At 44.9% G+C, this 19,636-nt stretch overlaps 1 non-coding gene across 1 annotated transcript; it reads right to left on the reverse strand.

Annotated features, from left to right (window-relative positions):
* Positions 1 to 18,378: 18,378 nt before the first annotated feature.
* Trnaa-cgc (transfer RNA alanine (anticodon CGC)) lies at positions 18,379 to 18,450 on the reverse strand. The gene has a single exon. It is a non-coding gene; the product is annotated as a tRNA-Ala (tRNA).
* Between the last annotated feature and the right edge of the window lie 1,186 nt (positions 18,451 to 19,636).

The raw sequence follows: 19,636 nt of genomic DNA on the forward strand, positions 1-19,636 counted from the left end.
GGAGGTTTAGGACCTGCCAGGCCAGTCATAACGTTGACCTGGGCGATCTCATGATTAAAGGTTTAACGATCGTGATGCCTACTGTTCTTAAGGTCACAGGGTGTTACGGGGTGCTACAAAATCACAGGCTGTTGCAGGGTGCTACAAGATCACAGGCTGTAACAGGGTGATAAAAGATCACAGGGTGTTACGGGGTGCTACAAGATCACAGGGTGTTACGGGGTGCTACAAGACCACAGGCTGTTGCAGAGTGCTACAAGATCACAGGCTGTAACAGGGTGCTACAAGATCCCAGGGTGTTGCAGGGTGCTACCAGATCCCAGGGTGTTGCAGGGTGCTACCAGATCACAGGCTGTAACAGGGTGCTACCAGATCACAGGCTGTAACAGGGTGCTACAAGATCACAGGCTGTAACAGGGTGCTACAAGACCACAGGCTGTTGCAGGGTGCTACAAGATCACAGGCTGTTGCAGGGTGCTACAAGATCACAGGCTGTAACAGGGTGCTACAAGATCACAGGGTGTTGCAGGGTGCTACAAGATCACAGGCTGTAACAGGGTGCTACAAGATCACAGGGTGTTGCAGGGTGCCACAAGATCACAGGCTGTAACAGGGTGCCACAAGATCACAGGCTGTTGCAGGGTGCTACAAGATCACAGGCTGTAACAGGGTGCTACAAGATCACAGGCTGTAACAGGGTGCTACAAGATCACAGGCTGTAACAGGGTGCTACAAGATCACAGGCTGTAACAGGGTGCTACAAGATCACAGGCTGTAACAGGGTGATACAAGATCACAGGCTGTAACAGGGTGCTACAAGATCACAGGCTGTAACAGGGTGCTACAAGATCACAGGCTGTAACAGGGTGCTACAAGATCACAGGCTGTAACAGGGTGCTACAAGATCACAGGGTGTTACGGGGTGCTACGAGATTACAGGCTGTTGCGGGATCACAGGCTGTTGCAGGGTGCTGCGAGATTACAGGCTGTTGCAGGGTGCTACGAGATCGCAGGCTGTTACACATGCATTGCCTCTATCTTCGGTACACACAACACTGGAGGTTTAGGACCTGCCAGGCCAGTCATAACGTTGACCTGGGCGATCTCATGATTAAAGGTTTAACGATCGTGATGCCTACTGTTCTTAAGGTCACAGGGTGTTACGGGGTGCTACAAAATCACAGGCTGTTGCAGGGTGCTACCAGATCACAGGCTGTAACAGGGTGATACAAGATCACAGGCTGTTACAGGGTGCTACAAGATCACAGGCTGTAACAGGGTGCTACAAGATCACAGGCTGTTACAGGGTGCTACAAGATCACAGGCTGTTGTAGGGTGCTGCAAGATCACAGGCTGTTGTAGGGTGCTGCAAGATCACAGGCTGTTGCAGGGTGCTACAAGACCACAGGCTGTTGCAGAGTGCTACAAGATCACAGGCTGTTACGGGGTGCTACGAGATTACAGGCTGTTGCGGGATCACAGGCTGTTGCAGGGTGCTACAAGATCACAGGCTGTTGCAGGGTGCTACAAGATCGCAGGCTGTTACACATGCGTTGCCTCTATCTTCGGTGCACACAACACTGGAGGCTTAGGACCTGCCAGGCCAGTCATAACGTTGACCTGGGCGATCTCATGATTGAAAGTTTAACGATCGTGATACCTACTGTTCTTAAGGTCACGTCATACTTGCTTTTTCCGCGTGACGTAACGACGGGCACGTGGACCCATGCCTCAGACTGTATGTTTTCGGCAGGTGTGGGTTGAGGGTGGGGATGGGTAGAGGGCTATGTTCTTATGATCACGTTGCTGGATCTGTTTACATCTGAGGTCAAGTCACCATGTCAGTCATACTGGAAGCACACACCGTTCGAAAGGTACTGCGCACAGAGCTTCAAGAATGTGCGCTATAACATGATGTCTTAATAAATAGATAAATAAATAAATGATGGGAGATAGTGTGGTGGTGGGTGTAGGAGTCGAGTGTATGGTGTAATTTGTTCCCATCTGAGATCTTCAAAACGTATGCCGTTGTTGAAATTGCATCTTTTCTGCATTCGTCCTGAAATTACTTGGTTATGTGCTCAACGTTGTTTCATCGCTTTGAAAGTCCCCTTTGTGAAAGTACACTTCCAAAACATCAGCAGTTTATCTTCAAATCCAGCCAGATCACTTTTTATACTCATCTACTACGTTTTGACACACACACACACACACACACACACACAAACACACACACAGTAATCTATACATCAACAGCAATGTAAATCTTCGATGCACATATAACAGTAATAACGTTGGCAGCAACACACACACACACACACACGCATGCACGCATAAAAGCACGCGCACGCACCCCCACCCCGCACCCTCACGCTCCACACACACACACGCACACACACACACACACACACGCACACACACACACACACACGCACACACACACACACACACACGCATGCACGCATAAAAGCACGCGCACGCACCCCCACCCCGCACCCTCACCCTCCACACACACACACACACGCACGCTCGCACGCACGCACGCATGCACGTACACAAGCACACGCACGCGCACGCACCCCCACTCCGCACCCCCCACCCTCCACACACACACACACACACACACACACACACACACACGACAGAATCAAGCACAGTATTTCCTTTCGATAACGATGCACAATCAATGCAGAAGAAAGAACATCCACCAGTCGTGTCCCAAGACGTCACTGGTATGGATACCATTTTCTGAGGACTTCTGATCACTTTATACTCTCGGGGAACGTATATTTTCCTACTTTGTAGCCTACTTAGCTTATTGTTCAGGCCCTGATAATTTGTATGTTTGGCTATGTTTTACTGACTAACTGATATCTAAAAAAAATAATAAAAAAAGATATATATATATATTTGGCCAACAGGCACATCGCTTCCTGTCTCTGTTCCAGTCCATAGCAACCAATGTTTATCTCTCGCAAGTGCACATAGCAACCGGTCCACACGCACCGAAGCCACAAGTAATTCGTGCCTTTTTTTTTTCTTCTGTTTTTTTCTTTTTGTTGTTTTTGCTTCTTTTTCTTACGTATCTGTCTGGCTTTGGCTTTTTGTAACCGTCGACAAACGTCGACAAAACACCGCCAACAAAATTCTAGACGTAAAAGAAGTTCAGGCCAAGCCCACACCACCGCCCCTTCCTCCAGCAGCAACACAACTGGTACTCTCCCTTTACCTCCCTGATTATTTATAACACCCCTTCACAAGCCTCAAAACAAGAGGGAAAGCTGCCATGGCTCACGTGTGATTCCTGCTGCACTTCAACAAAAGCGAAAATGCTGTCAGCGGACGGGGATGGGGGTTGGGGTGGTGTGGGGGAGATATGGGTGGTCACTACCGGTACACAAGAAACCAAATCATATTTCTGCAAACTTTCACAAACGAGTGTTTGTCGAACACATTTTTTTTTTTTTTTTTTTTTTATTTATTTTATTATCTTTTATTTTATTTTTTATCTTATTTTATCCTTGTTTTTCTCTTTTTACTTTTTTCTTTTTCTTTTTTTCTCAAGGCCTGACAGCGGGTTGGGTTACGCTGCTGGTCAGGCATCTGCTTGGCAGATGTGGTGCAGCGTATATGGATCTGACCGAACGCAGTGACGCCTCCTTGAGCTACTGATACTGATACTGTTGAACCGGAAGTTGTGTGCCGGAGACACAGCAATTCTATTTTTAACAGCTCACATCGACAGGCTTGCCAGTGTTTTATGATCATGATAAGGACCTATGAAATTTCAAACTTCCCGTCTTAATTACGAATCTTCAGGTTTGATAAACTGTCACAAAATGGCAAAACTCATTTTCTCATACACCGAACAGTGCAGATTGGAGTTTCATCATCACTTATCTGTCAGATCTGGGATATTTATTTTGAAAGAATAATAATAATTATCATCATCATCATAATGATAATAATCATAATCATGATTATAATCATAATAATCATAGATAACTAAATCAATTAATTAATAAATAAAACGGGACAAGGGGGATGAGGGGTGTTGCTCAATGTCGGAATCCGTGAAAACAAACGCAAAGAAAACTCCGCACTGTCTCTCTCCAAATAATGACGGATTTTGACCGCTGTCTGAAACTTGAAAAAGATTAATAATTGTGCAGTGCTACTGAAGACGAACCAACACACTGCGAACTGTAATTCAGACTTGTTGATTTCTGAAGGTCGTTCAGGGACACAATGCAGAAAGTCATGATGCCCATGCAAAATCTTTCTTAAAGTTTAGCGGGAACTTTCGCCTCCTTTCAATCTGTTTTCGCGAATCACCAATTAAATGTGCATGCTCCTCATGATGTTCATTCAAGGGAATTGTTCTTGCTGCTTATAATCCAGCCAACCGCACAAGGCAATATCAGGACTGTCAAACCATACAAATGCTCAACCGCGTCAACACAAAACTGTCACATCTACCAAAAAAAAAAAAAAAAAACCTACAAAAAACAAAACAAAAAAAACACTAAGACAAACCCACAAACACAGTTCATGATACAGTATCCCAACCATTTAGCTTCTGAGGACGCCAGCCATTCCGTTTAATTCATCATCCACAGATTATAAAAAAAAAAATCGCAAAAAAAGAGAGAAAAAACAATACTTCAAAGCCCAACAAATAAATACATCAAAAAGGCCACATAGGCAAATAGCACTGCAAAATGGGCAGCTAGAGGCCATCCCAGTGTTTACATATCACTACCCAATCGCCAGAGCAAAACAGCATAGATTCATCACAGACTGCGGAAAAGAGAGAAAAAAAAAGGTGTCATGGCTTGCTTGAAAAAAGAAAGGGTAATGGACTGGGAAGGCAGAAAAACAGCGAAGAAAGAAAAAAGGCAGAAACAAACAGAGTGATAGCAAAAGTGGAAATTTCTAGCACAGAATTTCCAGAAGGCGGGGATGCTATTTATACTGAAAGACCCCGGCATCCCCACAGGGGTACTCAAGGGTATTGGTGCAATGCAACCTACCAACAACACGACCACTTGAACAAATACTGACTGTGCAAGACCTTCACACACAATGTAAAACACGGCAGACTTTCTATGCTTTGAGTCGCCATTGGAATAAAATGTTTTAGATGAATGAGATCCATATAAGATTTTATATATATATATATATATATATATCCCCATTGAAAATTCAGATCTCTGCACCGTTACTTGGCAAAAATCAATGTTGCTGCTCTTAGCTGATCAATGAAGCAATGTGAATGCCACACTCAGCAGATGAACTTTCTGTTTGAACTAAAAAAAAATGTTCAAGCCATTTCTATTAATCACTTTGTCATTATGTCTGATAAAAGTTCTAAGCTTTGCGAATGAGAAATGAAAAATATTGTGTAGTCATCTGACTTTGGAAACATTGTTGGCTTCTTTATAATTTGGTGCCTTTGCCAGACGTGCAACAGCATTATGATTAGAATGCGTGGACAGAAAACATTTCTTTTTTAGCTAAACTTGGTGTAGACAAAGTATTTCCAGTTTCAGTTTCAGTTCCAGTAGCTCAAGGAGGCGTCACTGCGTTCGGATAAATCCATATACGCTACACCACATCTGCCAAGCAGATGCCTGACCAGCAGCGTAACCCAACGCACTTAGGCCTTGAGGGAAAAAAATATATAACTAAATAAAATAAAATTAAGTAAAATAAAAAGAAATAAGTAAATAAATAAATAATAGATAAATACATAAAAAAAGAACAACTACTAATAATAATAATATTTATAAGGCGCAAAAAATTAATGAAGTCAAGTATAAGCGTAGAAAAATAAAAAATAAATAGATAAATAAATAAATAAAATGAAAGAGAAAATGAATTTGTTAAAAGTTCAACACACACACACACACACACACACACACACACACATATATATATATATATATATATATATATATATATATATATATATATATATATATATATATGTATGTATATAACAATTCAAGTTCGCGATAAGCACATGTGCTTGTGTGCATAAAGCACAAGGGTGAGAGGAAGAGAGGTGGGGGCAGGGAGGGGGGTGGGAGAGAAACTCAAACTGAGAAATAATGACTACCTTTCTGTCACCATGTACACGTACGCATACATCATAATATTGGGCAAATACAACACATACATTACCTTTTAAAATGTAGTAAAAGAGTAACCTACGGAAAGCAAATCATCCCACATGTTTTCACATCACCTCAGTCACAGATGCTGTCTCTCTCTGTCAGGAACAACCTGCCTCCTCCCTATTTCTGTCACGGACATTAAAACAAATAATAAATAAATAAATAAAAGAACACAGCCACAGACACTGGCAGCCCCAGTGGCGGGCGGGGAGAGTGAGAGCAGAGGAAAGTTCCTGACAAAAAAAACAAACAAAAAAACAAGGAAGATAAAAAGAAATCTCACATTATCACCCAAACTCCGAGCAGGGAAAGCGAAGTTTTCCAGAGCTCCCAACACCCAACAATAAACCGTCAGCCTCCTTACCAGGTGCTTTAATTTCTCGGCTGCACGGGACTCTCGCGTCTGTCTCGCTTGTCGCACGAGACTCATGCAGTGCACGCGCGCGTGCAGGAAGTGATGACGTCACTGGCGTCGTCAATCTGTTGCAAAGTGGATGTTAGCAGGGGACGCGGGTCTGTTCACGTTCAGTCAGGCGTGTGGCGGGCAACGTTTAAAGGGGGATTTTCTCCAGGTGGGGGCTTTGTCTTTCATCAAGTGGGGGGAAAAAAATCTTTCTTGCGCAATTTGGTTCGCAAGGGTTCTCCATTTTTCACGATTCATCTGTGAGGCTGAAAGGAAGTGGTTGAGGTTCTGTCTCTGTCTCCTGTTTCTGTCTCTCGTTCTGTCTTTGTCTATCTGTTTGTGAGGTTGAGTTTCTGTCTCTGTCTCTTTCTGTTTCTCTGTCTCTCGGCTCTGTCTCTGTCTGCCTGTTTGTCCGTGTGTGTGGCTCTATCTTCCTCCAGCGGGCACGTGCAGACTCGCATGTGGGTATGTCTGTGTGTGCGTGAAAGCTTATTAGCATGGGCATTGCTATGCACCCTCGACAAGTGGGAGACAGCGGAGATTCTCAAACATTCTTTTCTTTTCTTTTTTTCTTTCTTTATTCTTATAGAAAAGTGCTATTCACAGAAAAACAACAACAACAAATGTTGAAAATTATCAGTTCATTTTAAGAAGTTATAAGATTATTTAATCATTACTTACAAGTTATTTTGACTCTGATTGTTGTTCATACAATGAATCCATGAAAATGATAGAAAAGCGACAGTTTCATCTGGCAACGTATTCTACAACTCCTGGAGGTTAAAAAAAAAAAAAAGCCATCTGCATGGTGCATGCCTGACAGCATCATAACCCAACGCGCTTGTCAAGCCTTGACTGCATCATTCATTCATTCATTTTGCCCATTGCTCCTGGTGGAGCATAGGCCATCGACGACCCCTCGCCATCGCACTCTGTTCTGGGCTGTTCTGGCCATTCCAGTCCAGTTGGTCCCTTGCTGCTTCAGCTCTGCCTCGGTATCTCGCCTCCAGCTGTTGCGAGGCCAAGCCTTGAATGCATGCACGTATATTTGTGTACCAGAGTGGTTTTTGACTCACTTGTGTAAACAAAGTGAGTCTATGTTTTAACCCGGTTGTCTGTGTGTGTGTGTGTGTCTGTGTGTCCGTGGTAAACTTTAACATTGACATTTTCACTGCAAATACTTTGTCAGTTGACACCAAATTAGGCATAAAAATAGGAATAATTCAGTTCTTTCCAGTCATCTTGCTTAAAACAATATTGCACCTCTGGGATGGGTACAAAAAAATTTAAAAAATGAAGCCTAATTATATGCAAACTGCATTTACTGTTATATTTATATTTTTTGTATTCTCTAAACTTGGCACTTTGATCTGATATTGTGACCCAGCAACAAGAGCAGTCATTATTATCATTTTTTGTTCAAACAGGAACTTCTTTTGCTAGCATGGAAGTTTTATTTATTTTGCAAACGTTTTGGTGCAGATAGTAAAAAAGGGAAATTACTCAGTAATTAATGCTAGGGGACTTAATTTGCTTTAAACTGATCTTTCTCATCTTAAACATTACATTTTGAAATTATACTCAATACATGAAAAGCTTAGATTTTTTTTTTTTTTTTTTCGTGTATCACAAGTGAGTCTTGAAGGCCTTGCCTCTCTTGTCTTCTTTTGTTGCCACGGGTTCTTTTTCAGTGCGCCAAGTGCGTGATGCACGTGGGACCTTTGTTTATCGTCTCATCCAACTGACGTGACGCTCAGTTTGATTTTCAAACAAGAAGCACGTCGATCGTTCCGTAACAAAGCAACAATGAGAACCATTCTGCATCAAATTAACTCATTCAGTACGGCTAGTCCTCTCTTCTCTTCTACACAGACCCCTCGGATGTCCAGTGGGTGTCTGAATGACCCAACCTTTAGCTTCCGTCGTCAGAATTGTGGTATTCTTTGTCAACATTCACCTCTGCAGTATAAGAGCCTTCCGCTTGCAATATTTTTATGGTGGTAATTGGGGTGAAGCGCTGTTAACGTCGTCTCTTTTGCCGTTCGTATGGAGATAGTTAATAAGAGAGAGAGAACGAACGAAATTCTATTTCACGGGGTTAAAGGAATAAACACAATTGCTTTTCTACATCCGGCCCTCTGGTGGGGGGGGGGTAAGAAAAGTGCATGCACAAAAGCAAATTCTTCAAGAAATACAACAACAACACACAAAGAGAGAGAGTGGGGGAGGGAGGGAGAGATCCAGCCATTACAAGACAAGAATAGCAACCACATCACGTAAAACAAATAAAAGAGAGTGGGGGAATGAAAAAGTGAGACAGAGACAGAAAGACACGGAGACAGAGAGAGAGAAAGACAGAGACAGATAGAGAGACAGGCAGAGAGAAGGGAGAGAAACTGAGAGACAGGGAAAGGATAGAGAGAGAGAGTGACTGGAAGTATACCAGAAAGATTTTCTGACATCGAACCGCAACAGACCAAAAAAAAATTTTTTTTAATTAACGGAGTTGCACAAGAAAGCCTCACATTCGAATAAACATTGTACCTGTGAGCATAAAATATTCAGATATAAATAAGTAGATAAATGGATGGAAACAGGAAGCAAGGGAGCAAGGAATGAATGAATGAGTGAAGGAAGGAGAGGCGATGCTCCAAGCGTCGCACTTTATTAATCTGACTTGTAGGTGGGTGAAAGAGAAAGAGAGAGGGAGGAGGAGGGGGTGGGGCGAGATCAATTCGCCATCCGACATGTTCCGGGCAGTCGCCATAAATCAGTGCTGTTTTCCCCCCACTCCCACCACCACCCGCCACCCCCCTGACCACTCCCACCCCCGGCTCCCCCCTCCCCTCCGAGACAGACAGGCGCTGAGGGAGAGACAGACAAAGAGACAGAATCAGAGCGACTACGAGGTATGAATGGAGAGAGAGGGCGGAGGGGGGGGGAGAAAAATCTGAGAGACAGACCGAGAAAGAGAGATGGAGAGTGACAGAAAGACGGGTTTAATTAAAACAGGCATTAAGAGAGAGAGGGAGGAGGCAGAGAGAGAGAGAAAGACAGACAGATGAGGCAGACAGAGAGGAACTCACAGAGAAACAAAGAGAAATTGACAAAGATTTAGACACAGAGAGACAGACAATCCGAGAAATTGAGAGAGACAGACAAATAGACAAAGAAACCAAGAGAAGCGGACAGATAGACCGACAGACAGACAGACACACAGAAAAAGACGGAAACACATCGACAGAGGCAGAAATAGACCTGCTCAAACGACTCAGTTACCAGGACATTTATATCAATGGGGGTATCCCAAACTGGTACCTGGAGGCTGTTGTCGAACACACACACACACACACACACACACACACACACACACACACACACACACACACACATTATACAGATATGACAGCTTAGTATTGTCACCAGCACGTGAAAGGCACGCGATGATTACCAACCCTAAACATTAATCAAGAAAAACAAATATTCCAGAAAAACAAAGACACGTCAGTTTCAGGAAATACAATATCTAATGGAAGGCGTGGACGGTGCTCTTAGAAACAGACACGCACACACAGGTACACGCACGCATGCATGCACGCACGCGAACGCGCACTCTCAAGCCCGCACACACACACACACACACACACACACACACACACACACATGCGCAACTGTTGTTACAGCAGAATAGTAACGGCTGGTATGAGTTTTAACCAACACTTTCACGACTTCAACTGTCATGTTTTTGGTGTTTTTTTTCCAAGATTACTGAAGACATTCCCTGGTACTGACTACTGAGGTCACCTTTCGTGGAATGCTTCATTCGGGAACCTTCATTCCAATCCCATGGTAGATCTCTTTGTTCCAGATCTTCTCCAAAAGGGAAGACCCAGCGAAGGGGTAGTAAAACAAAATCCCGATGCATACGTGAATTGAAATCAGGCTCCTCGTATCGGCTGGGCGCTTTGTCTACTTAGATACCGCGCCATTTTACTGTTCTCTCTGGTTCAAAGTATTTCTAATTAATACTAACAATCACCATTATGATAGGAATGATGATAATCCAAATAATGATAATAATATCATTTATTTTCAGTCTAATATCATCATCTTAGATGAACAGACTATAAATAAATAAACGAACGAACTGGTTCAAAGTGCCAACAATTCCTCATCAAAAACAAACAAGCAGCAACAACAAAAAAAACAACAAAAAACCTGTCTCATTGTCATCGCTTTTGCTCCTGTATTGGCCAAGCAGTATGGAACACACTGTCCTTTTCAGTCCCTCAGGTGGATTCCCAAGTTCATTCTTATTTATCTCTCAGATCACACCCCATCCGTTCTGACGGCCATTTTCTTGACTGATGTGCTTCTTGAACTTCCGCTGGCTGTGGGTGTGCGTGCGTGTGTTTTCTTTGCGTGTTTGTGTGCGCACACGCTTGTTTATGTATCTTACGTTGCACTTGAGTTTCAGTTTCAGTAGCTCAATGAGGCGTCACTGCGTTCGGACTAATCCATATACGCTACACCACATCTGCCAAGCAGATGCCTGACCAGCAGCGTAACTCAACGCGCTTAGTCAGGCCTTGAGAGCTTGAATCTATGTGTATTCATGAGATTATGTATACCTTTGAATTTCATTGCGAGCTCCACGAATAATATGTGTGAAACGCATTAATTGTTTAGATAAACCCAAAGTAGGTGGCAGAATGGTTTACCCTTTGATTGACGGGAAAAAACAGTAGAAAGTCAGTAATCAAAAGTAAGAACTGTCAGCCAAAACTGGGGAAACGGTCCACAGATATACCATTCTAGATCGAATGTGTGAACTTTCAGAATTTCTTAGTTATTTCCTTTCATTTGACGATGTCATCAGTGACGTCACCATGACCGTGAACTCTATGGGCATGGCAGTCAAGAGGTTAAGACTCGCATCCCTGGGGGTCTGGGTTCGATTCCCGCTCTCCACCTTTCTCCCAGGTTTGACTGGAAGATCAAACTAAGCATCTTGTCTTTCGGGTGAGACGCTTAACCGAGGTCCCGTGTGGAAACGCCCTTAGCGCACTGAAAAAGAACCCTTGGCAAAATTCGTGTTGTCCTCTAACGGAATTATGTAGAATAAATCCATTCTGATAGGTACACACACACACACACACACACACACACACACACACACACACACAACACACACACACACACACACACACACACACACATGCGTTCAAGGCCTGACAAGCGTGTTGGGTTATGCCACTATCGAACATCTGCCAAGCAGAGGTGGTGTAGCATATATGGATTTGTCCGGACTCAGTGACGGCTCCTGGAGAAACTGGAACTGAAACTTAGTCAACCAATAAACCTGACCATCCGTTCAAGCAAACTGAGAACGTGTTTGTTATACTCACATCCACATAAGGACAACACCACAGTTAGGACACACCAACAACAGCTGAGCTTTTTCAGACGGCGCAAAAACTCCGCGGTTTATGCATGAAATACACCGACCCCAAGACAGGTTATGCATTGTGGAGCGGCAGGGCCATTAGGGACATAGTGTAATGTGCTTTTGGAGTTCGGCCACGCCTCATTCATAATTCACAAGTACCACCTAACGACTTAACAAATAAAGTTGTTGATTGTTTGAGTTGGTGATGGTTCTGGTGTGTGTGGGTGTGGGTGTGGGTGTCTGTGTCTGTGTCAGTCTTTGTCTGGACCTGTGTGTGTCTGTGTGTGATTGTTTGAGTTGGTGATGGTTCTGGTGTGTGTGTGTGGGGGGGGGGCGGTGTCTGTCTGTGTCTGTGTGTCTGTGTCTGTGTCTCTCTGTCTTTGTCTCTGTGTGTGTGTGTGTGTGTGTGTGTGTGTGTGGGTGTGTGCGTGCGCGTGTGTGTGTGTGCGCGCGCGCATGCGAACGCATTTAATTGAGTGTGTTGTGCGTGCATTCTTATTACTGCCAACTAGTACGCATGCACGCGACGTGTGTGTGTGTGTGTGTGTGTGTGTGTGTGTGTGTGTGTGTGTGTGTGTGTGTGTGTGCGTGTGTGGAGGTAGGGGGGAGTGAAGATTTGAGTAGGTGTGCATGTGTGTATCCGTGTGTCTATGTGTCTATTTACACTTGGAAATGAGACCTGATGCCAGTGATCGATTCTGACCGTTCGTGGTGTGCACACATTAAGTTTAATGATGCGTTTGGCTCAGTCTTTCGTTGTTGTTGGCTGTTCTGTTTTTTCCCCTGTCCAAAGTCTGTGATAGTCGGAGGAAAGAGGACTGTGCAAGGGAAAGGTTACGGCAGGGGAACCCTGACTTGTACACGTGTGTGTGTGTGTGTGTGTGAGGATAGGCGCTACGTAAGTATCTATATAATTCATTCATTTATTGAGACTCAGCTGGCAAAACGCATTTCTTTCAGCTTTGACTTCTTTTTCATTTCCAGAAACTTTGACACAATGGGCATTATAGGAAATGATCAGGAGACTTCTTTCTTGGTTTGTTGAAGGCTGTTTTGTAAACCAGTCTTTAGTCACAAAATCTTTGGTAGGTGATTTTTTTCTTACCGTGTCTGTGTTCAGGTCTTCTTTCAATGTCTTTTAGCGCTGGTTCTCCAGGTCACAGTCCATGTTCTCAGCGTGAATAAGGATGATGATGATGCTTATCGCGTGAATCGCTTCATTCGTTTCTTCATCACTTCTCACACTCTGTGGTGATCTGAGGCCTCTGTGTCTTGATTTCCCACGCTGAGTCAGCTGAAGTACATAGCTTCTTTTTGTGTGTTTGGCACCGTCCGTTTTACACAGCCTGGCTTGTCCTGAACCCCACTGCTGTGTTCTGAGAATCTGCTTGACCCTCGGTAGTTCTATGGTGATGTCAACACCCTTTCTTGAGAACAGTGTTTCGATATATCTTAATGATGACGAGATGTGGAAGAGACGATTAACCCAAGTGCAGTGTACAGCACGTACTTATGCACGTGAAAGAATCCACGGCAACAAAAGGGTTGTCCCTGGCAAAATTCAGTAGAATAATACACATTGTTAGGAAAATGAATACAAATGCAGAAAGAAAAAAAAAGAAACAAACGAGTGTCGCTGCACTGTTTGACACGCTCTTCGCGTGGAGAGCAGTCCCAATTTACACAGAGAACCTGTTTTAACAAAAAGTAACATAATACAAAAAGCAACATAATGCAATACAATGATGACGATGCTGCTATGAACTGAAATCGATTTAGGTTCAGAACTACATGACAAGTCTGTACCCTACGCTTCTTTCCACAATGTGTCAAAAAAAAATTGCATCTCTGCGTCAACCAAGTTCAAAAGATAACTAATACCCGCATACCCAGTCATGAAATGTGAGCAACACACCTGAAGGTGCAGTCGTCACGTGGATGGCACACGACCGTGTGGTCCCAGTGTTTCCATCTGAATCCCTACCACGCTCAGCTCCGGGTGGGGGTCGGCCATGAGCCGAAAAAAAAAAAAATCCAATAGTGGTATGCCTCTCACAGGGTTCGAACCCATGTTCTTCCAGTCGTCAGTCCATGATGTTAACCTGTTCACCACAACAACTGGTATTTTACCAACCAGTATGAATGATTCCTCAAACGGCCTCATAATCATATTTCTTGAACTGATGAAATTTAGCCGTAAGCTCTGCGTCTGTGTGGAGGACCCGCAGAGTGTCCAGCTGCCTTCATCGCGGAGACTGGGCTGTCTATATGACGAACAACAAGGAGAAAGAAGAACTGACGATATACTTCATAAAGAAATATAGTACATTTATGGGCGCAATAGCCGAGTGGTTAAAGCGTTGGACTTTCAATCTGAGGGTCCCAGGTTCCAATGTTTGTAACGGCGCCTGGTGGGTAATGGGTGGAGATTTTTCCGATCTCCCAGATCCGCATATGTGCAGACCTGTTTGTGCCTGAACCCCCTCCGTGTGTATACGCAAGCAGAAGATCAAATACGCACGTTAAAGATCCTGCAACCCATGTCAGCGTTCGGTGGGTAATGGAAACAAGAACACACCCAGCAATGCACACCCCCGAAAACGGAGTATGGCTGCCTACATGCTGGGGTAAAAACGGTAATACACGTAAAAGCCCACTCGTGTGCATACGAGTGAACGTGGGAGTTGCAGCCCACGAACGAAGAAGAAGAAGAAGAAGTAGAGCACATTGACAACAAACTCCAAGGTGAATGAGAGAACAGACGAATGACCGGACGAACAAACTGGCTTCTTTGGGGGTTTTTTAATAGCCGTGTGTCGGTTTTGATCTGTCCTGTAAAACGAGGGACTGGGCTGTATCCCGGATGGACTGATCGATTTGATTTGATTGATGGAATCATTGACTGCTTGTACAAGGGGAGTGCTGGGGAAGTTCTCCACAGTGGAAGTGATTTGCACAGAGCGTGGTGTGTGGGTAGGACTGCTGTGGACAGTGATTACTTGGACATTGACGAGGCGGCCCGTGTGTGCCGCAGTACCGAATGTTCAGCAGCTTGTGAGTGTGTGTTTGGACAGAGAACTGGAAAGAGAGGTGGAGAAAGAGGGGACAGAGAAGTGGAAAGAGAGAGGGAGAAAGTGGGGACAGAGAACTGGAAAGGGGGCGGAGAGAAAGAGGGAACAGAGAACTGGAAAGGGAGAGGGAGAAAGAGGGGACAGAGAACTGGAAAGGGAGAGGGAGAAAGAGGGAACAGAGAACTGGAAAGGGAGAGGGAGAAAGAGGGGACAGAGAACTGGAAAGGGAGAAAGAGGGGACAGACAACTGGAAAGGGAGAGGGAGAAAGAGGGGACAGACAACTGGAAAGGGAGAAAGAGGGGACAGAGAAATGGAAAGGGAGAAAGAGGGAACAGAGAACTGGAAAGAGAGGGGGAGGAAAAGGAGACAGAGAACTGGAAAGAGAGGGGGGAGAGGGGACAGAGAACTGGAAAGAGAAGGGGAGAAAGAGGGGACAGAGAACTGGAAAGAGAAGGGGAGAAAGAGGGGACAGAGAACTGGAAAGAGAGAAAGAGGGGAGAAAGAGGGGACAGAGAACTAGAAAGGGGGCGGGGAGAAAGAGGACTGGAAAGGGAGGTGGAGAAAGAGGGGACAGTAAACTGGAAAGGGAGAGGGAGAAAGAGGGAACAGAGAACTGGAAAGGGAGAGGGAGAAAGAGGGGACAGACAACTGGAAAGGGAGAGGGAGAAAGAGGGGACAGAGGACTGGAAAGGGAGAGGAAGAAAGAGGGGACAGAGAACTGGAAAGGGAGGGGGAGAAAGAGGGAACAGAGAACCGGAAAGAGAGGGGGAGAAAGAGGGGACAGAGAACTGAAAAGGGAGAGGGAGAATGAGGGAACAGAGAACTGGAAAGAGAGGGGGGGAAAGAGGGGACAGAGAACTGGAAAGAGAGAGGGAGACAGAGGGGACAGAGAACTGGAAAGGGAGAGAGAGACAGGGGGGACAGAGAACTGGAAAGAGAGGGGTAGAAAGAGGGGAACAGAGAGCTGGAAAGAGAGGGGTAGAAAGAGGGGACAGAGAACTGGAAAGAGAGGGGGAGAAAGAGGGGAACAGAGAGCTGGAAAGAGAGGGGGAGAAAGAGGGGAACAGAGAACTGGAAAGGGAGAGGGAGAAAAAGGGAACACTGAACTGGAAAGGGAGAGGGAGAAAGAGGGAACACAGAACTGGAAAGGGAGGAAGAGGGGACAGAGAACTGGAAAGGGAGAGGGAGAAAGAGGGGACAGACAACTGGAAAGGGAGAGGTAGAAAGAGGGAACAGTGAACTGGAAAGAGAGGGGGAGAAAGAGGGGACAGAGAACTGGAAAGAGAGGGGGAGAAAGAGGGGACAGAGAACTGGAAAGATAGGGGGAGAAAGAGGGGAACAGAGAGCTGGAAAGAGAGGGGGAGAAAGAGGGGACAGAGAACTGGAAAGAGAGGGGGAGAAAGAGGGGACAGAGAACTGGAAAGAGAGGGGGAGAAAGAGGGGAACAGAGAACTGGAAAGGGAGAGGGAGAAAAAGGGAACACAGAACTGGAAAGGGAGAGGGAGAAAGAGGGAACACAGAACTGGAAAGGGAGGAAGAGGGGACAGAGAACTGGAAAGGGAGAGGGAGAAAGAGGGGACAGACAACTGGAAAGGGAGAGGGAGGAAGAGGGGACAGACAACTGGAAAGGGAGAGGGAGAAAGAGGGGACAGACAACTGGAAAGGGAGAGGGAGAAAGAGGGGACAGACAACTGGAAAGGGAAGGGGAGAAAGAGGGGACAGAGAACTGGAAAGGGAGAGGGAGAAAAAGGGAACACAGAACTGGAAAGGGAGAGGGAGAAAGAGGGAACACAGAACTGGAAAGGGAGGAAGAGGGGACAGACAAGTGGAAAGGGAGAAAGTAGGGACAGACAACTGGAAAGGGAGAGGTAGAAAGAGGGGACAGACAACTGGAAAGGGAGAGGGAGAAAGCGGGGACAGAGAACTGGAAAGGGAGAGGGAGACAGAGGGGACAGACAACTGGAAAGGGAGGGGGAGACAGAGGGAACAGAGAACTGGAAAAAGATGTGGAGAAAGTAGGGACAGAGAACTGGAAAGAGAGGGGGAGAAAGAGGGGACAGAGAGCTGGAAAGGGAGAAAGATGGGACAGAGAAGTGGAAAGAGATCAGGAGAAAGAGGAGACAGAGAACTGGAACTGGAAAGAGAGGGAGAAAGAGGGAACAGAGAACTGGAACTGGAAAGTGAGGGAGAAAGAGGAGACAGAGAACTGGAACTGGAAAGAGAGAAGGAGAAAGAGGGGACAGAGAACTGGAAAGAGAGGGGGAGAAAGAGGGAACAGAGAACTGGAAAGAGAGGGGGAGAAAGAAGGAACAGAGAACTGGAAAGAGAGGGGGAGAAAGAGGGGACAAAGAACTGGAAAGGGAGAGGGGAGAAGGAGAAAAGAGGGACGGACGCAGGGACAGCGAGAGAACGAACGAACGGATCTTTTTTTTTATGAGAGAAGTGGAATACACATGCACATGTTTTTTTTACGCTGGTATGGCCGCGTATCAAGATCCAAATAATGACCTGAGCAAAACAATCCTCCAAGGAACTGTTAATAGAGGGAGACGGAGGGGGAGGGATGTAGGAAGGGGGGCGGGGGGGGGGGGGGCAGAAAAAAACGATGGACTGACAACAATGCAGAATGGACCGAAAACCATTAGCAGAGACCCAGACTTTGACACACAGCCGACGGATCTGAAGGAATCTGGTGAACAGTTCTGTGTGGCGCCCCTTTGAGTCTTCACAGAGTTGAGAGAAGAAGAAGAAACAGAAGAAGAAGTCATAAAACCTGCATGCACGACGGAAAATCTTACACATACATAAGACAAATAAACACGCACATCATAAACATACCTTCATTTTCGCAAATGGATTAAGATACATACATGTTTTAACTGTGTTTGAAGAGAGAAGGGGAGAAAGACAGAGACAGAGAGGGGAACAGAGAGGCAGACAGACAGACTGAAACAGACAGGCAAAGCCAGAGGAAAAGAGAAATCATTTGAAGATGCTGATTTTTTTGATTTTTTTTTCCATTTAATGTGAATGATTTACACTTTTAGACTTATTCAATGTGGTTTGGACATTACGAGAGGATGGAATATTATCCCAAGGCCAACCACCAGAATACGTGAGGCTAGGTTTAAAAAGTTCTATGAAGAGGCAACACTATATTGTGAGCATAGTTTCAGTTTCAGTAGCTCAAGGAGGCGTCACTGCGTTCGGACAAAACCATATACGCTACACCACATCTGCCAAGCAGATGCCTGACCAGCAGCGTAAAAAAAAAGTGGAGCTGCCGGGGATCGAACCCGGGGCCTTTCACATGCGAAGCGAACGCTCTACCATTGAGCTACATCCCCAAGCTGTATGGGAGCATAGCGATTGATGTTAATACGAAAGAAACCAGTAATCGACAGTGCAGCACAATTAGACAATATTTTGAACATGAAAACTGTTTTGTTATATTATTTGAGTTTCAATTTCAATGGAAGAATGTCCAACACTGCATAGTCTGCAAAAGATAAAGCTGAAAATTTTAACAAAACTATTTTAAGCGCACGTCTGTGTGCACTTAGTAGAGGTCTGAGGATATTTTCGCTCGCCAAATGCCAGACAGTGGATGCATGATTTGTTGAGGTTCAATGAAAGCGTGGAAAAACACCTTATGGAAATGGATATCTAAGAAATATTTCATCTTGGACAACTGATATATCTTTTTGCAGAGAGCTTCACTGCCATTCCTTTTCGCTCAGACCATGACTGGTTATTGTCAGCCACTGCTCCCAAAACTTTGTGTCTCTCAACTTCATCGATGCTTTTACCTTTGATGAACAGGGGAAAGCATATATCAGAGATGTTCCGACGCTTTGAGAGAGACAGACAGTGAGAGAGAGACAGACAGACAGACAGATAGACAGACTGACAGACAGATAGACAGAGACAGAGAGACTGAGAGAGCATTTAAGTGTATATGTGTGTTTGTTTGTGTGTGTGCGTGTGTGTCTGTGTATGTGTGTGTGTGTGTCTGTGTCTCTGTGTGTCTGTGTGCATGCGTGCGTGTGCTAACGCGAGCGTTGCATTCGACCATCCTGGCCTGAGTGTTTTTGTGCGTGCATGGGTGTGTGCATTTTGAGGTCAGGGGCTGTGGGTTTTTCATGCCACATGAAACCAATGGTCACCAGGTGAAATGAGCCATCAAAACAACTGGACCGGTGAAAGGACCCTGAAATCACCCTCCTCCACAACTGATCCATAGCATGCACTGACCTCTTTTTACATGTGTCTACGGGTCCTTGTATTTCTGCAGCTGTGAGCCCGACTTTCGCCTTTACCTCTTTCACATGTGAAGGTCCTACCTGCATGTTGTCCTTACATGGGTATAAATCTGATATGATCTCATTTATCAAAAAAAAATAAAGAAAGAAAATAGAAAACCAACTCAGCATCACCATGTATATATATTTTTTTTTTTCACAACAAATTTGTTTAAAAGTCTGACTGCTTTCCCGGGATGACTGTGTCAGTTAAGTACAGCGTTACCTTTTA

This window comes from Babylonia areolata, chromosome 9 (assembly GCF_041734735.1).
Source record: "Babylonia areolata isolate BAREFJ2019XMU chromosome 9, ASM4173473v1, whole genome shotgun sequence".
NCBI lineage: Eukaryota > Metazoa > Mollusca > Gastropoda > Neogastropoda > Buccinidae > Babylonia > Babylonia areolata.